This window comes from Miscanthus floridulus, chromosome 7, assembly GCF_019320115.1.
Source record: "Miscanthus floridulus cultivar M001 chromosome 7, ASM1932011v1, whole genome shotgun sequence".
Classification (NCBI taxonomy): domain Eukaryota; kingdom Viridiplantae; phylum Streptophyta; class Magnoliopsida; order Poales; family Poaceae; genus Miscanthus; species Miscanthus floridulus.
In genome coordinates this window covers 73,569,097-73,589,504 of record NC_089586.1, presented here as the reverse complement: position 1 = coordinate 73,589,504, position 20,408 = coordinate 73,569,097, and the positions used below count along the sequence as shown (strand labels likewise).

Sequence of the window (20,408 nt, the reverse complement as noted above, 5' to 3'; positions counted from 1 at the left end):
ATATGTGTCACAGCAACAAATGAACACAAGTAGTATTCCTTCTACTCTGCCTTGCCTCTAAATTTATAGCCCTAGGGGACCTCTATAGTGGGTTTAATGAGTTACGCATGAGGTTGGGGGGCATATGTTCACACTAAAATTTGTTACTCGCTCCGTCCAAAAAAAATGCAATTCTCGCTTCCCGATGAGTCAAGGGATTTCAACTTTGATCAAAATTACACAAAAAATACTAACATTTATAATCCAAAACAAATGTCAACATATTAATGATAGAATATATTTTCATAATAAGTCTTTTATGCGATAGAGGTAACAGGAAGCCCAAAACATAGGGAAGCGTGCATGAGTGTTGAATGTCGTCCCAACTTCCAACATCGTCCCCAGCACTTGTTACGCTAGGAACCGTCGTATACCTCATCTTCCCTGATGCGTGGTCCCTAGATAACGCATTTTAACTGCACTAAGTCTAGGTGCATCTTCAAGGTGAGTGTTGAATGTCCCAACTTTCAACTCTATCCCCACCACTTGTTACACCGGGAACCGTCGTATACCTTGTCTTCCTTGTTGTGTGCTCCCTAGATCAGGTATCTTAACTGCATTGAGCCTAGGTGCATCTTTAAGGTTAACCTATTTAAGCCGGGTCTAGGTGTACTGAGTGTCTCGCCCCTCCCCTCCCCTCCCTCCAAAACCCTTAGCATTAGACTGAGTGAGAGGGTGTCAACTCCTTTCATCCACCATGGTTCATGGCGTACTTCGGTGGCTCCGCCATTGCTGGGAGAAGGCTTTCAAGATTGGGTTCTGTAGCAGCCTGCTGGTGGTCATTCATCTTGGGTGTTAGAAGAAGTTTCATGAAGAGATGGGGGAAGAACAATACCATCTTCGGTGGCCCAGGTCGCCGGTGATAAGGTGGCTAGGCTCGTTGATGGTCGGTGTGCGGGAGACTTCTAGGTTAGAATATCTGTAGAAAATCCTAGAGGGTGGAGGGTGCCTTACTGTTACCAGGAAATCTTTTGATCCCACTAATCTTGAGTTGGGATCTCGACGCTATGCCATGCGTTCCTCCTAGATGATGAAGAAGATGGTGCGGGCAAGCCTCCTCATAGGGCTCCTCATCATCTAGGACATTAGAGGGAGTTTCATGAGGTGGTTCTTCCGCAAGCTTCTTCTAGGCATCATCCCTGCTCATGACGATGATCTAGAGGTGTAGTGAAGGTTTAGTTATGCCTTTGTTTGGGTTCTACGCTTCACGAGATGTCCATCGCTGAGTGCAGGGATAAACCTACGCTCATCGCTGAAATTTGTCTTATGCTGATGCTTATGCAGATTTGTTATGAGAGAAAAACACTGTTCATTCATAGAAAAGTACTACTAAAGTATTGCTAAAGAATAGGGCCAATGTTTTTGTCATCATAACTGTAGTTGCTAATAGATCCTTGTTATTTTCTGTGTTGACATTTCTTAGCTTCCCTCTTTACTAAGTTGTCATCCCTAGCATAATGCCAGAAATGCATGGTTGGTAATTATTAATGACACTTGTAAACTCAGAGAAAATTATATATGTTAAAGTAAAGTATCCGCAAGTGCATAGATAATATACCATTGTAGCATTTCACCTAGGAGTATACCGAGTATCGCTATTTATATTTTATCCATAGGGAGGAGCTATGTGATTGTTGGCAAAGAGATATTGACAAATATATATACTTATGATAAAACCACTCTCATGCTATGACAGGGGTAAGTCAAATGATAAATAAATAATATGTATGAAGCATTGATAATAATTCCAGAGATAGAAATAGAGACTCATAAAATGTAGTATGGCTAGACCGAAGATTCAGTAAGAGCAAAAGATTCCTATATCATTCCTTATTTACTAAGTCTTTTGTACACCCAAGTATATACACTCTCATCTATAGCATAATTAACTTTGGATCTATGAATAAGGAACATTACTAAGGAAGATCAAGAACAGAGGTTGTCTCCCTTCACAACCATATTCTACTTGCTTTACAAACGGAGAGTGGACTACAAAGGACTCAATGGGAGTGTCACATCCATGATCTACCACATCACCCAGAGTGCAGAATGCATCCATAGGTAAACAATATCTAAGCACCATGCTTACATAAAGTCAACCACTTAACCCACGCATGTCTCGGGCTAAGCGCTTTGCGAACATATGCATAAACGCATTATCAATCACAACTATATCAAGTATATAACTAGAGCAAACTTAGAACATAATAAATAGCAACATAATATTGAAGTAGCACAAAGTCATAAAAAAAGATACAATGGCTATACCAGTCTCCAGACGGTAGATTCGGAATCCTGAGCAATAACCCACAGTCTACTTGAACCTTGCTAGCTAGCCTATACTAGAAACTTGAAGAATTAGAGCTCTATTCTCCTCTCTAGAAACCCTAATTTTTGGTTTGATCTTCACTTATGGTAGCCTGCTCTAGAGGGGGGCAGGGGCTGGTTATATAGGTTGGAGCATCAATCCTGAGCCCTTGGATCAAACAGCGTAGATACAATCATTAAAGCGGTGGAGAACCTACATAACAATAGGGGGCTGACTAGGGGGCCAGCCCCACCTATCATCCTCTACAAGTCTGCTTTGGTGGTGTGGCTTCTGGTGTCCTCTAGAACTTTCTAGAGTAGTTTTCACTGCGCATAAGCACAATTTTATTTGACATTTTGGTCCTCCTTGATGGTTTTCTGAATAACTCCTGCAGAAAATATAGATTCACCAAAACTCATGAAAGTTGTTAGTTTAAACCCCTAAGTCTATGTTGGTGATCATATTTATGCCCTTATACATGTTTTATTGATGGTTTATGATGGATGGTAACTACCATCAACAATCTCCCCCAAGCTTAACCTTTGCTTGTCCTTGAGCAATGCCAAACTTAGCAATGGATCAGGAGTTCCATCAACATTGTTACACCTCAATAGTACACATGCATTCAACAAAGAATTCTCCTCTGGATTAAAATCCACTGATTCGACTTTCAAGCTTACCCATATTACCTTCAACCATGGGGCTTTTGAGCTTTCATTTGGGTCTTGAGCAATTAAAAGACAGAACGATCAAGTCAAGTACTATGTCTCAAATTCTTTGTTCAAACCATTATTCCAGAGTTTTTGCAAGTTTTTAAAAAATAAAACTAAGACATTTCATTGTATGACACTCTCAAGCCTCTCATATATATGGTATTTGTGGATCCTCACCAAGGCAAAACTTGTTGTTGCCTTTTTTCTTCCTACCACTAAGGCCTTATGTGGAGTTCATAGGTAGCGAAAAAGCTAGAGCATACTTGTGATACATATATTGTAAAGTCAGACAATGGATCCAAAGAGAGTTGAGTCATATAATCAAATCCAGATGTGCATGTGTGTGGAATATAGTGGATATAAATATGGTGACTAGCCTAATTCTACTATGCTCCTTGAAAACAGATCTCTCATTTGGAACTTGAAAACATTTGCTAGAGAGCAGGGGCTATCTTACTCATCATTCATTCATTTTTTTAGGCGGGCATCTAAGTACACATTGTTTTAATATCTTGGACACTTGTCCATTTTTTCTCAATTCTTCTTTTCTCTCTTTTTTTATGAATAACTTTTGCATAGCTCCATGCCTCTTTTCTATAATAAAACTTTTGAGAGATAACAATAAGAACTTGGAGCATTTATTTGATGGAAAACCTATCAAACATGTTTTTGGTGTTTTCTCCCAGTGTAGGAGTAAAACATTTTTAGGTGGATCCAGACGGAATGCATGTTTTTGCGCCTACCCCTAGTGTAGGAGTAGTGCATATGTAGGTGGTGTGTACATGATCTTGATTTTAAAAGCATGACAAAACTCGCATAAGGTGTGAACAAAGCTTGACCAAACTCAATGCAATGCAAGCAGCATGAATGAGTGGGAGTTTTTCTAGTCTAGATATCATATTTGGCTCTGGTAGGAATTCAAGCTTTGTCATATAGGATCTCGTCATGTTACATTTTTATGTTTTTCAAAATATAAATCTTCAGAATTCAAGTGTCATTTGGAATAAGATAAATAGCAACTCAGACCTTCTCATATCATATCCGTCAATTACCTAGACTTAGATCAAACATATGCTACCCATGAGTTTCAAGTTCAGAGCAAATTCTCATGTCAAATCAATTTCATCTAAATCTGGGGAGAATTCAAGGCTAAAAATTAGGTACTTGAAAGGAATTATAACAGAGCAACTATTCATCATTTCCATCATGTGAGATCATCTTCAAGTTTTTTTAGCTAGAGCTCTTAAAAACAAGAAAGGAAACTAAAACATATCTTAAGCAAACTTAAACTTAAACTATGTACACACTCTTTTTATTTGGTTTTTATTTTTTTAGATCACACTATAATAATGATATATATATAACTAAATTTTTATTTTGTTTTTTATTATGCATTTTTTATAGCAAACTTGAAAAATAAACTAAAGAAAATAATAAAATGCTACGAAGAGAAAACTTACCTTTGGTGGACACGGGCTTCTCCCCTAAGCTGGGTATTGCTACGGTCTCTCAAAAAGGCAGTTTGATGTGGAGACCCTGGAACAAGTATCACCAATTCTCGTTTTCCTGCTCCTGGTGTTGCTGAATGGCGACGAGGCATTCTCCTGCCTCTGCTTGCCACTGGGTGTGTTGTTGAAGTTGGTTCTGGATGTTATGCTGGTTCTCTTTGATGGTGGCAAGCCTGCTATCGAGGTGGGGGCGCTCCATCTGCTGCTCATGATAGCCATAGGCATAGAAGGACATATGTTTTCCCTAATGGCCACTCAAGACCTCCTCATATGGCTACTGCTGGTAGTAGTCAAAGTTGCCATCCTGTCATTGTGCACTTGAGCCTTGATTCTAGGAGCTCTCAGCGTGCTGAGGAGCGGGTTGCTCCCAACCAGCATGCTCAGGCTGGTACATGTAGGAAGATCCCAGTTGGTTCTAGTCTGCATAACTAGTGAAGGTAGGTCCTTCAGAAATGGAATTGTTACCATGGTACCGAGGCAGCGGGTTGCGCGTGAGTCTCACTGAAGCGCTCCGGCGAGGCGTTGCTTCCTTTTTCTGCAAATCAAAGACAAAAGACTGCACCGCATACCGACCAAGGGTTTGGTCTAGTAATGGGATTTTGTTTGTATAATCCATATACATCATGACAAGCTTCCCATTTTACCCTCTTTTAACATGTGTACTTGGTTAAAATATTCATAATCGATAAGGCAACGAGGAATGTTATCGATGTAAGCAACAGAAGCATTTTCCAACAGACCCAAATTTTTAGCTATGCAGGTGACCAAAGAAGTTCACCCAACATCTCCATTAAGATTAGGAATTTCTTTCCATTGTTTCATCATAAACTAGACTGGTGAAACCTTTCTTCTTTTGACCATGGCATAGAGCAGTTTAAGTTCATCATTCCTAATAGTGCAAAAGTCATTCCTAGGAAAAAGAGAAAAACCTAGCCATTTATGCATGAATCGCAAAGTAGGGTGATGAATTTCATTGGTACGGGGACAATAGCAAGTAAGTTCTGTAGATATTTCCCTCCAAAATTTCATTCTATCAAATCTTGTATAGCAGTGTCCACATCAATCACACATTCTGCATGAAATCCTAGAAGTTCACTAAACTGTTTCCATGGGATAGAAAAATCTTTTCCGAAAAGTCTAAATAATACTTCCGAATCAGTGGGTTTCAAGGTGCATAAAAATTCAGCAGTCAAAAGCTTAGACCCTGGCTCATTAATTTCCCAAACATCTTCCCATCCTACAACCTTAAAAATGAGTTCAAATTCTATGTTCATACCTATGGCTTGGAGTAGGGCTGGATCGTAGGTGGGGGTGAGGACAAACCCCCAGGTCTTTAGCTTCTTGTAGATGTCCTTCTTCGTACCATCCCGGAGCTTGAGTTGCTTCTCTTGCATGGGAACATTTCTCTCTATGGAGGCTAAACGGGACAATGCTCTGGTAGCGAGAGATGGAGGATCGATCTCTATGTCGGTGCTTGCCTAGGACGACGAACTTCTTGTTGAGCAGAATGACACTGCACGCTTGAGCTTTCCGATGATCTTGCTCATTTTCCTACAAAATAGACAAAAGGTAGCACAACTCATGGAACGGGATTAGGAGAATAAAAATGATAACAGTTAGTCATCCAAAAGTCAGTCGTCCAGAGGGTTAGTTGTCTGAGATTGCCTAAAGAATTTTTCTAATCAATATTTTGGCATGACTTCCACCCTAATTCTTTTTAATTTTCTCTCTTGATTTAGACAGTACTACCACTCTTAAACCCTCTTTTTCTTGCTCAAATTTTAGCAGCACCTCTCTCTCTCTTACTCAAAATTTTAGCAACACTCTCTTAACTTTCTCACCCTTTTCTCTTACTCCAAATCTACTTCTACCAAGAGAATTTTCAACTACAAAATTGAGAACTAGAATTTTGAACTTGGGGCTGGTTTTGCAGTGGAGATTGATGAGTGAAGCAGCCAGGAGGGTGGCTATTTATAGCCAGGAGAGCAGCAGTCCAACCAGCCTAGTGGTGGGGCTGACTGGCCCCCCATGGTGGCCAAATGGCCTCATCCTCCTCCTAATATTTCTTTGCTTCGTGGTTAAGTGAGTTGAGTGCTCCTTTCGATGGAAGTGGATCCTTGACGGCGCAGGGTGTAGGAGAGTGGAAATGGTAGAGATATGGAGGTTGAGTGGAGATGGAGGTGATGGGTAGTGGTTAAGTGGGTCCCATGTGTCTGCCATATTTCTACCATATACACATGTATATAAATGCAATAAGAAATATTTTACGAAGCTATGAAATATAAGAATATGAATGATGGTATTTTTAATTTTTTATGCCTCCATGGTAAATATTTCTCACAGGTTTTTTATGCTTCATACAAATTATTCACATGGGGCTTGAATTTTTATAATGACATGATGAGTATTTTTTTATATTTCTAATGCAGGTGTTAAAAAGTAAATATGCTAAAGAAAAATATAAAGCAAAAAATGATTATAGATAACTACCGAGTTACCTTCCGGTGAGGGTTCGGTATTTTAAGTCCACCGAACCAGACTTCTCCATTCAGGTTTATTCTTTAGGTGTGTTAGTAGGTCCTAGAGATGGAGACCTTGATACTTGCTTCTTACACCATTCCAAATTGGAGCATTGTTCTAGTCTTGGCTTGAAGGTGAATCGCTCTTCCTTGCCATTGATATAGAATTAAATTTTTCTAGCTCCAACATCAATGTGCGCATTTGTAGTACTCAGGAAGGGTCTCCCAAGTATGAGAGGTGTCTTCATGTCCTCCTGCATATCAAGTACTATAAAATCCACAGGAACAAAGAAGTTTTGTATTTTTTACCAGGATATTCTTGGTGATTCCTGCAGGGTAGCAGACTGATTGGTCAGCTAGTTGTAAACACATCGATGTTGGTGTAAGTGTTGAGTAGCTAAGCTTATCGAGATCTTCTTGGGCATGACACTAACTCTTGCTCTAAGATCGCATAATGCATTCTTAATGTTCTGGCTTCTGATCGAACAATTGATAGTGGGACACCCTAGATCTTTCTTCTTGATAGGTGATGTATTTAGGATGGCCGCACTATACTCCTCCATCAACTTGATTGCTTTAGTGTTGGGCAGTGGTCTTTTGTTGTTGAGGATGTCTCTGAGGTACTTCGCATAGGTGGGAACCTGTACGGCATCTAGTAGAGGAATATTGATATATAATTTTTGAATTACCTCTACAAACTTACCAAACTGCTCATCTATTTTGGCTTTTCGATTTCTGCATGGAAACCGTAGGAACGTAGTGTCATAAAAATCATGTTGTAATTCTCGCTCTTGAGGTACAACTTCTTCAACATCATCGTTTCTCTTCTCCTCTTCCCGCATTACCACTTGTGTCTTACCTGTCCTTATCGGATACAACGATTCATGAGTAGACTTGCCACCTCTTGTGGTTATAATGTTGACCTTTTCAAGATTAGTAGCAAAAGGCAGAGTAACGGCCAACTAGGCTAATTGAGATTCTATCTTTTTATTATAGCTAAGTTGGTCTTCTGTGGCAGAAGAAAAACTATCCATTTTTAGTATTTATGTTTTCTAGAACCTTATCATTAAAAGCAAGCTTTTTAGAAATATTCTCATTAATCCTAGCTTGTTCTAAGATTAAGTCTCTTATGGATGGTTGCTTGGAATTAAAAGAATTATAATTGTTACCTAGGTACTTACCTTGGTAAGTTGACCGTTGTTGTTGATTCCATCCTTGTCTCTATTGTTGTGAACCTGAATTGTTGCCAATGATGTTTACATCCTCTTGATAGTCTGGGAATTCAATCCCCAAATATTCTCCACATGTGTTTTGAGCATTAAAAGCATCTTGAATGGCCTGTTGATCTCTCTTGTAATTGGCTCGCTGTTCGAGCCAATTCAACAGTACGTCCATTTTGGTTGACAATGCACACACCTCTTCTAGTACTTCTTCACTCTTATTGCATGATTGGATGTTGTATGATGACTAGCCTTGATTAGAGGCTATCTTCTCCATAAGAGTTTTAGCTTTTCTAAGGGTAAGTGACATAAATGATCCTCCAGTAGTAGCATCGAGTTGTTCATGAGCTTTCTAAGTTAATTCATGGTAGAAACTTTGTATGAGCAACCGATCTTCCATTCTATGGTGAGGACAATCTGAAATATATTCTTGGAAACATTCCCATGCTTCTAAAATGGTCTCTCCCTTCTACTGTTGGAAGTTGGAAATCTTTCCTCTTAAGGCATTGGTCTTGCCCACTGGAAAGAACTTTTCTAGGAAGGCCTTCAAACACTTTGCCCATGTATTGATGTTGTCTTTGTTGGTGTAGAACCACTACTTCAACTTCATTGGTTCTCTTCTCCTCTTCCTGCACTACCACTGGTGTCTTACCTATCCTTGTCGGATATGGTGGATCACGAGTAGACTTGCCACCTCTTGTGGTTATAGCGTTTACCTTCTCAAGGTTAGTGGCAAAAGGTAGAGCAGCAGCCAACTGGGCTAGTTGTGATTCTATCTTTTTATTATAGCTAAGTTGGTCTTTTATGGCGGAAGAAAAACTATCCATTTTAGTATTTATATTTCTAGGAATTATCATTAAAAGCAAGCTTCTCAGAAATATTCTCATTAATCCAAACTTGTTCTAAGATCAAGTCTCTGAAGGATGGCTGCTTAGGAGTATTATAGCAATTACCTGGGTACTTACCTTGGTAAGTCGACCATTGTTGTTGATTCCACCCTTGTCTCTATTGTTGTGGAGCAAAATTGTTGATGATGATATTTGCATCCTCCTAATATTCAGTGAATTCAACCCCCAAATATTCTCCATAGGTGTTTTGAGCATTAAATGCATCTTGAATGGTCTTATGATCTATCTTGTAATTGGCTCGCTGTTCCAGCCAATTCAACAAGACGTCCATCTTGGTTGACAGTGCACACACCTCTTCTGGTACTTCTTCGCTCTTATTGCATGATTGAATATTGCATTGAGACTAGCCTTGATTAGATGCTATCTTTTTCATAAGAGTTTTAGCTTTTCCAAGGGTGAGTGCCATAAATGATCCTCCAACAATTGCATCTAGTTGTTCACAAGCTTTCTGAGTTAATCCATGGTAAAATCCTTGCATGAGCAACCAATCTTCAATGCCATGATGGGGACAATCTAAAATGTATTCTTGAAAATGTTCCCATGCTTCTAGAATGGTTTCTCCCTTCTGCTGTTGGAAATTGGAAATCTTTCCTCTTAAGGCATTGGTCTTGCCTATAGGGAAGAACTTTTCTAGGAAGGCCTTTGAACACTTTGCCCAAGTGTTGATGTGATCTTTGTTGGTGTAGAACCTCTGCTTCACCCGTCCCACTAATGAGAATGGAAACAAGCAAAGTAGTATGATGTCTTCAGCAACGTCCTTGATGACGACCGTGCTACTTATCTCTAGAAAATTCTAAAGGTGAGCACTAGCATCTTCATGTGCCTTTCCACCGAATGGGGTAGCTTGCACCATGTTGAAGAGGCTTGGCTTGACCTCGAACTCAAGGTTGTTGGTTTTAAGTGTTGGTCCAGTGCAAATGTTCTCGGTGCTCGGAGCAGAGAACTCACGTCAAGTTTTGTCAGCCATAGCTCAAAAAACTGGCGTTGAGCTTCCTCTTGATTAGGTTGATTCTGATTGGAAGTTGTTGGTGAATCACAACCAATTCTGCAATACCCTGTATAGAATATGAACAACGACAAATAAGGGTAAGCCTGCTAAAGCAAAGTTATTATGGTTTTATCAATAAGTATTTATTTGATCAATTCTCTATAGCCATGTGCCCCTCCCCAGCAACGGCGCCAGAAATGCTTGTTGACATTTCTTAGCATCACTCTTTACTAAGTTGTCATCCCTAGCATGATGCCAGAATGGTTGGTAATTATTAATGACACTTGTAAACTCAGAGAAAATTATATATGTTAAAGTAAAGTATCCCCAAGTGCACAGATAATATACCATTATAGCATTTCACCCGGGAGTATACCAAGTATCACTATTTATATTTTATCCATATGGAGGAGCTATGGTATTGTTGGCAGAGAGATATTGACAAAAGCATATACTTATAATAAAACCACTCTCATGCTATGGTAGGGGTAAGTCAATTGATAAATAAATAATAAGTATGAAGCATTGATAATAATTCTAGAGATAGAAATAGAGACTCATAAAATGTAGTATGGCTAGGCAGGAGATTCGGTAAGAGCAAAAGATTCATAAGTCATTCCTTATTTCCTTATTTACTAAGTCTTTTGTACACCCAAGTATATACACTCTCATATATAGCATAATTAACTTTGGATCTATGCATAAGGAACATTACTAAGGAAGATCAAGAATAGAGTTTGTCTCCCTTCGCAACCGTGTTCTACTTGCTCTACAAACGGGGACTGGACTACAAAGGACACAATGAGAGTGTCACATCCACGATCTACCACATCACCCAGAGTGCAGAATGCATCCGCATGTAAACCATATCTAAGCACCATGCTTATATAATGTCAACCACTTAACCCACGCGCGTCTTGGGCTAAGCGCTTTGCGAACATATGCATAAACTCATTATCAATCACAACTATATCAAGTATATAGCTAGAGCAAACTTGGAACATAATAAATAGCAACATAATATTGAAGTAGCGCAAAATCATAAATAAAGAGATATAATGGCTATACCAGTCTCCAGACAGTAGATCCAGAATTCTGAGCAATAACCCACACTATACTTGAACCTTGCTAGCTAGCCTATACTAGAAACTTGAAGAATTGGAGCTCTATTCTCTTCTCTCTAGAAACCCTAATTTTTGGTCTGAGCTTGACTTATGGCAGCATGCTCTGGAGGGGGCAGGGGCTAGTTATATAGGCCAGAGTGTTAATCCTAAGCCCTCGAATCAAACCGATTTGAATAAATGGCGTAGATGCAATCCTTAAGGCGGTGGAGAACCAACATAACAACGAGGGCTAATAGGTGGGACTAGGGGGCCGGACGGCCTATAGGTGGGGCCGGCCAGCCCAACCTGTCATCCTCTACAAATCTGCTTTGGTGGCATGACTTCTGGTGTCCTCTGAATCCTTCTAGAGTAATTTTTGCTGTAGATAAGCATAATTTTAACTGATGCCTTGGTCCTCCTTGATGGTTTTCTAAATAACTCCTACAGAAAATACAGATTCACCAAAACTCATGGAAATTGTTAGTTTAAACCCCTAAGTCTATGTTGGTGATCATATTTATGCCCTTATACATGTTTTATTGATAGTTTATGATGGATGGTAACTACCGTCAACAATACGCCTAGTGAATAAAAAGTGTAACAGAGTTAATAAAAAAAGAATGTCTTTTGTTGACTTTGAACGCTGTTACCTCACTGAGATGCTAGGGCTTTGTTATTGCGTCCATTGTTATTGTAGAGATCATTACCTTTATTCTGTCACTATTGCATATAAGCGTCGTTGAAAAAATTGTACCACCTCCTTTATTCGCCTTTAGGTGCTAACATCTTGTTGTAGCCTGCAAAACTAATGTTCATAATATTGTATTCCTTTCCAACATTCCATTTCTGTATGACACACCCATCATTAGCTGCTACGTACCATCTTCTTTAATACCCAATCACCACCATCGATAGCATTCACCGCCTGTTTACACAAAAATGTGGGGATGTGATCAATACACAACAAGTCAAATGATTTAGGGGAATGAGACCAGAGATCTACTTGGCTTCAACACAGAACCAGCCGATTCTAAAAACCCAACAACGTGCCAGTCAATTTGACCTACAATTGACAAGGAGAGAAAATATTATCAGTAATTTAAAGTGGAACATATCGGTGTTGCACTAGACAGTTCCAAATGTATGGCTAGATAGCGAATTCAATAAGGCTATCGACTAAATAGTCGATATCCAGCGTATCCATGAAATGAAGATCTTTAAATCAAGGATTATCGGCTATTATTAAATGATAATGATATGAATCAAAATAACTGATGCTCATGGAACATCAGAAAGCATCATCGGCTAAATGGAACATGATTGATATAAAGCATCAAGCCAATAAGTTTGATGAAAAGAGTATAACATGCGAACAAATCGACTGTCTAATATAAATGAATCTACAAATAGTTTGAATCTAATCTATTATCATCAATAGTGAGGTTCGATCGGATCGATGTAGCTATGATAATGATAACAAACTAAAGCAAAAGAATCTATAAAACCATCTATATGTTGATAGATTCATGAAAACATACTATATGCGTGAGAGTATAGGCAAATTGGCTAAAATAGCCGATGCAACCATAGCAAACAAACAAAGTACATATCTTGATCATGAACAAGACCACTAATCAATAATTTCTAATCTAAAGTCTTACTAGTGAGGTCCGACAGGATTGATGCAACTATGGTAGTGTCATTAGATTAGATCTCATTAAATAGTGAGTTTATTCAAGATTGAAACATGTCTTTGGATGCATACTATGTTTGATTGGAATAGAGATAAAACAGCCGATCTAGCGGAATGAAGCCATCAATTATAAGATTTAAAGCGTGACCAGATCAAAGGACGACCAGTTAAGATGATATGATGCCGATCTATCCCCATCTCAATCCTGGTGAATTAACCAAAAACAACAAGAAAAATCTTACTAAACTTAGCAGATTCGATAACGGGTGATATTGTATTAAACAACAAGTTATTTAACACAAGATCGATAACTTTAATCTATATTATGATTCTCAAGAGATCAATCAGCTGATGCAGCCTTACAAACTATGATATAGATCGATAACTAACTTATATTATGGCTCATAAAGATCAATCAGCCAATGCAGCATTACAAGCACAATACAAGTCATGATGGTACTCATAAGCAAGTTGGAGGTCGATCAGTCAATGCAGCACTATTTGCTGAAGAACTCATTGAGATCTACAATACTCCTACTCCTAATGCGATGGCGAAAGCCAGAAAGATTGTATTGATTGAGTATTTGTTTTTTGTACAATAACCAGGATCTAATATTTATACCTGGAACCTAAATATGAATCCTACTCAAATACGACTCATTACAATTCTTGGAATAAAAGAAAACTTCGTAACTTAATAATAACTTGGACCCTAATTTTTCTTATTTGTAGAGTCTGACACATCTTCTTGGCACCATTCAAGCATAGCCCATTGACGCCGTCTGCTGACGTCATCTATAAAATAGCCAATTCTAACATCGCATCTAAATCAGTTGATACCAATTCATATCTAATCGATTCCTTGATGACACAATCCTGGAAGCTTTGAGTTTTCACGTTCTTCTTCCCAAATTTTGGTGTAAACACCACCGATATCATCAAATTTGCAAGCTAGCGTGGGACTCCTGCATGTTTTTAGAAATTTTGGTGGAACTGTCTGTTCCCACAAGTCCTACTTTGTAGCTAGCTTACAAAGACCGCTACCCACCCAGCCAACATGTCTGTCTCCTTGTCAAGTGCTGCTATTCCTCACCTACTCATCGGCATGCAAGCCAACACTCACCACCGACAAGCTAGTGCTCTGTGCCGGTATGCCTCACCGGCATGCCCGCACAGATCAACCAGTGACTAGGCTAGTACTCATCACCGCCATGGCCGCTCAAGCTCACTACTGCAAGATCCAAAAGCAAGGGTAATGCTTTCTCGCACTTCCCTTATCCTTGTTACTTTCTTGCCTTTTTATTCCCCTTTTATCTCAACTAACTATGAATCAAGCTTCCATCTGATCATTAAGGAGCTCAAAAGCACATCCCCATAGGTGCTCCTACTCTGATTCAGGCGATGGTGGCACCGCTTCTATCGCTGGCTCTGCTCCACCACATCCTACTCAAGATGGAGGAGAAGGCCACCAACAAGAGGAACAAAGTAGACATCCTGACAGATGAAGTCTTGGTCCTTATCCTACACCACCTCACCACCCACACCTTGTGAAGCTGCAAGTGTGTGTGTCGCTCCTAGTACCACCTCATCTCCAAATTGAAGTACCGTAAGGAGCTGCTCTAGTTTGTTGCCGGATTCATGTATGGCAACTAGAAAGACAAATGCCAATTCACTAGCTTCACCGGTGAATACCCCTACTTTTTCTTCCTTCCCTTCCCCATTAAGGATTTAGTCATCTCAGATTGCTGTAGAGGCCTCTTCCTCTGCTGGTGCATTGGGCTTCACTATTTTGTCTGTAATCCTGTGACTAGCAAATTAGTGGTACTGCCACATAGCAACCTTTGTTATAGTTTAGCTCGCTAGGGGTTCAATCCCACAACCTCCTCGCACTTCCATGTGGTAGAACTATGGGTAAAGTCATCTGGGGTGTTAGTTGTTAGCATCTACTCATCCAAAACTGGAGCATGGATGTGTAAAAAATATGAATGGGGAGAGGATATTCTAGTATGCAAATTTTTAGGAACTGTGTTTCTTAATGGTTTATGCACATGCTGGAGGTGTCCCAGATAGTTGCTATTGATATGGAGGGAAAGCCATGGAGAAAAATTCTTAGGCCACTAGGTCCTGTAATGTCCATCCATGGAGATCAGGTCAATTGTGTGTATGTATTGTTGATATTTTTATAGGTCTGACCTTTTAATCTAGGTTCTTGAAGACTGTGGTACTAGTAAATGGACATTGAAGCATACGGTGAACACATTGCAGCTATTTGGACTGAATAATATTCGACTCGGCTCTAAGGCTGCCAATGTGGACTATAGAGTAATTGTAGTTCACGTAGAATGGAATTTGATTTTCCTTGTTGGGGAGGACAGAACACTGATGGTATATGACATGAGCCGCAGAAAAGTTCATGTCCTCCCTGTTTGGGTGGTCCACTATCCTAGAAGTACCTGGAGTGTTTATTTGAACGGACCTCACTATCTACCTTATGTTCCCTTGTTTATGGAGTCATTAGCAGAGCAGTGAAGGTGCATATGCTATATTTTGTTGTTAGAACATGTCTCTGTTCAGCTAGGGAGTTGTTTTGAGTCTATATATATAGTCCAATTTTGTTCAGAGCAGTAAAGCTTTGCATTATGTAGGTTTTGGAGTGTTAGTGCTTTTAATAATTTTCCTGCAATGGCTATAGGAGGAAGAAGAGGGATTACATGCTGCATTGGCCGCCAAGCTGATCAAGGAGTGTCAATCTGAAGGAGCGGAGCACATCTATCTCATTTTAGTTATGTAAGTCTATAGGGAGCAGAACCTTTATTATGCTATCTATGTACCGCTTGTGCTAATTCATCAGTTGACATAGTTGTTATGTTAGTGTCGAGCATTGTTATTATAACAAGTACTCTTTGTTTTGGACATGATGAATGATGTGTAATGATTAAATCTATATGGTGTGCATTCAATAAGTTATTAAGGCCCGGCTGAATTAGTAAATACATTATGAAAATCGGATGCCATCACCGCCGCTATTCGTCTTATGCAACAGGGGTCAATAGTGTATCACCACCAAATCATTTAGTATTCTGACACCGACTAAAGGATCATCATAGGCAAATCATACTGCAACGTGATAGTGACCATGCCCTATGACTACACGGTTCATATGCTGAAGCGACGGTGATGTTTGCCTCGACACAGGCGGGTCATGCTCCAATGCAACAGAATAAGGATCTAATCACGGATGGATTATAAGCCATGCGGTGGTATTAGTGTATACCCACATAGCTGGTTCATGCTCCAAGGCAACGAAAGTAAGAACCTTATCACGGACGGATCATAAGCTAATACGCCTGTGTGAGTGTACATTGTAGATAGTCTCAGATAGCGACAGTGAGGGCTATGACCATCAATACCGATAGCTTACTACTGAGGCTGAAATGCAGTTGTGATGGGGGTTATGTTGTGGCTATAAAAGGTGCGAGTGTAGTAGTGTAAAAATGATAAATCAATTTTTGAAACAACAAAAAAGGATGCCTTCACTTCTTGCAATGATTTATTTAAACTAGATTCACCTCTATGCGACCAAGTTTGTTATAAGAATGTGATTGTAGAAACATGTTCACAAGTGATTGCAATGGAGAATGGGCAACTCAAACAAGAAGTGGCACACCTCACCAAGGACTGTGGAGTGACCAAACATACCAAGGGTGTTGCTACACCATTTTAGAGCTCTCCACTTGCATAGTACTTAGTGATACACATGGTGATTAGTGTACATGCTTTGCAAAGTGCCTAGATTAGTTGGACCACCGCTTATGCGCTTGCTTTAGGTTTAGGTCTAGTGTTTAGTAACATTTGCATACCTCTTGCTATTAAGTGCTTGCACACATTGTTGTTGTATGTGGAGGGGTTTGTCGTCTTGTGAGACCACACCAACCATATTTGTGGTATGGCTGCCACCATGTATGGGAGGGAACGAGGCATGTGGTAGTTTGGCCGATAGCTTGATAGTGAAGACAGCGAGGAGCGGTCCTAGAGAGGCCATCTCGAAGATCCACTTGCATGTGGGGAATGCTTGGGGGCTCTCCACGGAGTTATCCGACTGGGAGCTTAGCCATTGTGAGGGCATCCTTGTGTGGGGCCCTGTTGGGGCTATATTATATGTTGAGGACCCCCATTAGTCTTTCTAAGTCCCAATTACATAGCTTGAAGGCTTGAAAGACAATGTTTAGGTCCCATTTGTAGCCTCTAGAGGCTCTTTTGTAAAATACAGGCCCCACTAGGGGAAATAGTGAAAACCTCCCCTTCCACCTTCCCTATAAAAGGGGAGAGGAGAGAATTCTTGCCTCCCACTCGTATCTCTCTCTCCACCCACACCTCTCATGTTCATCTAATAGCCAACATCGGGGGACCAATGTTATTCTTGGAATACATATCAGATGAACTTGGATATCTTGCCAACCTTCGACATCTTTATATTACCAAATGTATAAGATTGAAATACATGCCTTTGAATCTTAGTCAGTTAAAGAACCTTTACACACTAACTGAATTTAGAATTGATGATGCTAAAGGTAGGGGTATCGAAGAATTGCAACATATGAACTAGCTAAGAAACTCAATTAGCATCTTCTTTCACTACTAGAAATATCCACTTCTATGACAAAAGTCTTAGTGATGAATCTAAAACTATTATAGAAGATCGCTATCTATGATGAATATTTATGTTTCATCATAGATCAGTGGTGATGATCCTCTAGCCCTCTCTATCTATGACAAAATCAGGCACCGTCACACAAAACCATCATAGAACAGCACAGGGTTCATCACAAAAAAACCTCACGTGACTGTTCCTGCTCATCTGTGATGATCCTCTTTAGAACTGTGATGACCAGGGCTTTCGTCATTAAACTAATTACACATCTGTGATGAAGTTTTAGATATGTAATGAATGGCACTTCATCATAAATCTTCACACGATCCTTTCTGCATCTAACATGTACCAGTGGGACCTATAGTTACTCATCCATTACGCTTGCAAATCATCATAAAAGTCTCCGCTCGGTACTTTCTCCATCCAACATGTACCTATGGTACATGCGGTTACTCTTCCATGACGCTTGCAATTCATCATAAAACTCTCTGCTCGGTCCTTTCTCCATTCGACGTGTACCTATGGGACCCTTCTGCATCCAACCTGTGGGACTAGACATCCGACATGTACTTGTGGGACCTGTAGTTACTCATCCGTGACACTTGGAATTCGTCATAAAACACTTCGCTCAGTCCTTTCTCCATCCAACGTGTACCTACAGACCCCTTCCACATCCGGCCTCTTTGACCAGCGGCTTGTGTGTCACTTGTACCATGTGTGTCATCGGGGTTTAATTTCTCAAAAAAGGTCTGATACCTAGGAGTCAAACTCAGGATCTAGACTAAGGAATGGAACATCTTTACCATTATGCTAGACCCCTGGCTGTGTTGATATCTCTTTGGAGATGCTATAGTATCCTATTGGCTGTGTGGATGCCCTATAGGTTTGACCTAAATTGGATATCCCCTACAAGTGGAAACAAATATTTGCCTGCTGGACTTGCGGCAGCGACGGATCCCCGGTCTCCTGTGGTGGCTTAAGCATCCTTTTGGTGGCGTGGCGGTGCTTTCCCAGTGGAGTGTGGTGGCATTGGCATCCGTGTGATTAGGTGTTGGCATGGTAGAGGCACCTTGCAGCCGAGCCATGCCAGTTCATAGAACAAAGGTATGACTACCTTCTTCGGTGATTATAGGACTGAGTACACATAAGGAAAGGCTATTCTATATGAATTTCAATTGAAATCAATGCTTTTGTCACACAAAAATAGAAAACCAGACCGTCCCATAGTATGATATGAACAAATGCATAGATTTGTGCTCTCGAACACTATATGCTTTGTTTTAATGCTAGTTTTGCCATTATCCACCCAATGATCTAAACTCTAACAGACTTTGCATACTTTTGCTGCGATAGATGGTTAGATCCTAGATTCCTTTTGGGAGACCATTCTCGTCTACATTTAACGTAGGAGATGAAGAGTTCATCGAGTGGGTCAAAAAACATACCTAGAGCAAAAGATCCCTTGCTCGTGTTGAGAATGTCTTAACTAGGTGGATCATACTTTGCAACGGGTGAAGGACCACTTATTTATAAAATGTTGGCCACATACACCAGATGGATTCATCATGGAGAAGAATCTTCAGGTACTGACATTATAGAGACATTAGATATGCATGGATCTCATTATGATGGTTGGATTGCAGAGGAGGAGCAGGAGGACAGCGACGATAACATATTACTAGATTTTGATGATTTAGTTAGAAACATGTTCACATATGAAGAGCGGGCTAGAAGAGAGCCAAAGTTTACAAGAGTGTTGGATGATTTGGAGCAATCAGTTTCTTCTAGATCTACCTACCCAAGATTCTCCTTCCTTGTTAGGTTGCTCTATATCAAGTCCCACTATCGAGTTAGCAACAACTATTTTGATGCACTATTGGGGTTGCTGTCAGATGCATTCCCTAGGAGCAACGTACCAAAATCATGTGAGGAGGCATGCAAACATATTTGAGAATTGGGACTTGGTTATGAAAGTATCCATGTGTGCAAGAACAACTATGTGTTGTTTTGGGGTGATCATGAGAAATTGCAAGTGTGCCCAAAATTCAAAGTGTCTAGATGGGAGGATGTAGATGGCAGCAGATAGATTCCTCATAAGGTTTTGAGGCATTTTCCACTTATACTGAGGTTGTAGAGGATCTTTGCTTCTTGAGGAACAGTAGAGGACGCCAAATGGCACAAGACTAAGCGAGGGAAGAATACTAACGAATTGAGCCATCCAGTAGATGGGGAGGCATGGCAGCACTCTAATAGTAAGCACAAAACTTTTGTAGATGATCCAAGGAACTTGAGGTTTGCCGTTGCCACAGATGGTTTCAATCCATTTGGTAACTTTAGCAAGACATATAGTATGTGGCATGTTCTTGTAACGCCTCTGAACGTACCACTAAGATATTGTGTCAACCCATTGAATTGCTTTATGTCTCTACTGATCTGGGCCCAACCTCCCTAGGAAAGGATTTTGATGTATTCTTGGAGCCTCTTATAGACAAACTGCAAAAACTATGGAAGGGTGTCAAAACTTTTCATGTACTACATCCTGATGATAAGGAAGGCTTCACTCTACGCGCTGCCGTGCTTTGGTGCATACACAATTTTCTAGCATTGAGCACCTTGTGAAGCCAAACTATAAAAGGTTATTATGCATGTATTTATTTGAAAAATAATCCATTGTCAAGGAAGCTAAGAAAGAAGATTGGCAACCTTGGACACCGTCGTTTCCTTCCTAGGAATCACCCTTGGAGGAAGAGCTTGGATT

General features: G+C 40.1%; 2 non-coding genes across 2 annotated transcripts; both read left to right on the top strand.

Annotated features, from left to right (window-relative positions):
* The first annotated feature begins 8,705 nt into the window (after window positions 1–8,705).
* LOC136468133 (small nucleolar RNA R71) lies at window positions 8,706–8,812 on the top strand. Its single transcript, XR_010761674.1, has one exon. It is a non-coding gene; the product is annotated as a small nucleolar RNA R71 (small nucleolar RNA).
* An 897-nt stretch (window positions 8,813–9,709) lies between these two features.
* LOC136468131 (small nucleolar RNA R71) lies at window positions 9,710–9,818 on the top strand. Its single transcript, XR_010761672.1, has one exon. It is a non-coding gene; the product is annotated as a small nucleolar RNA R71 (small nucleolar RNA).
* The last annotated feature ends 10,590 nt before the right edge of the window (window positions 9,819–20,408 follow it).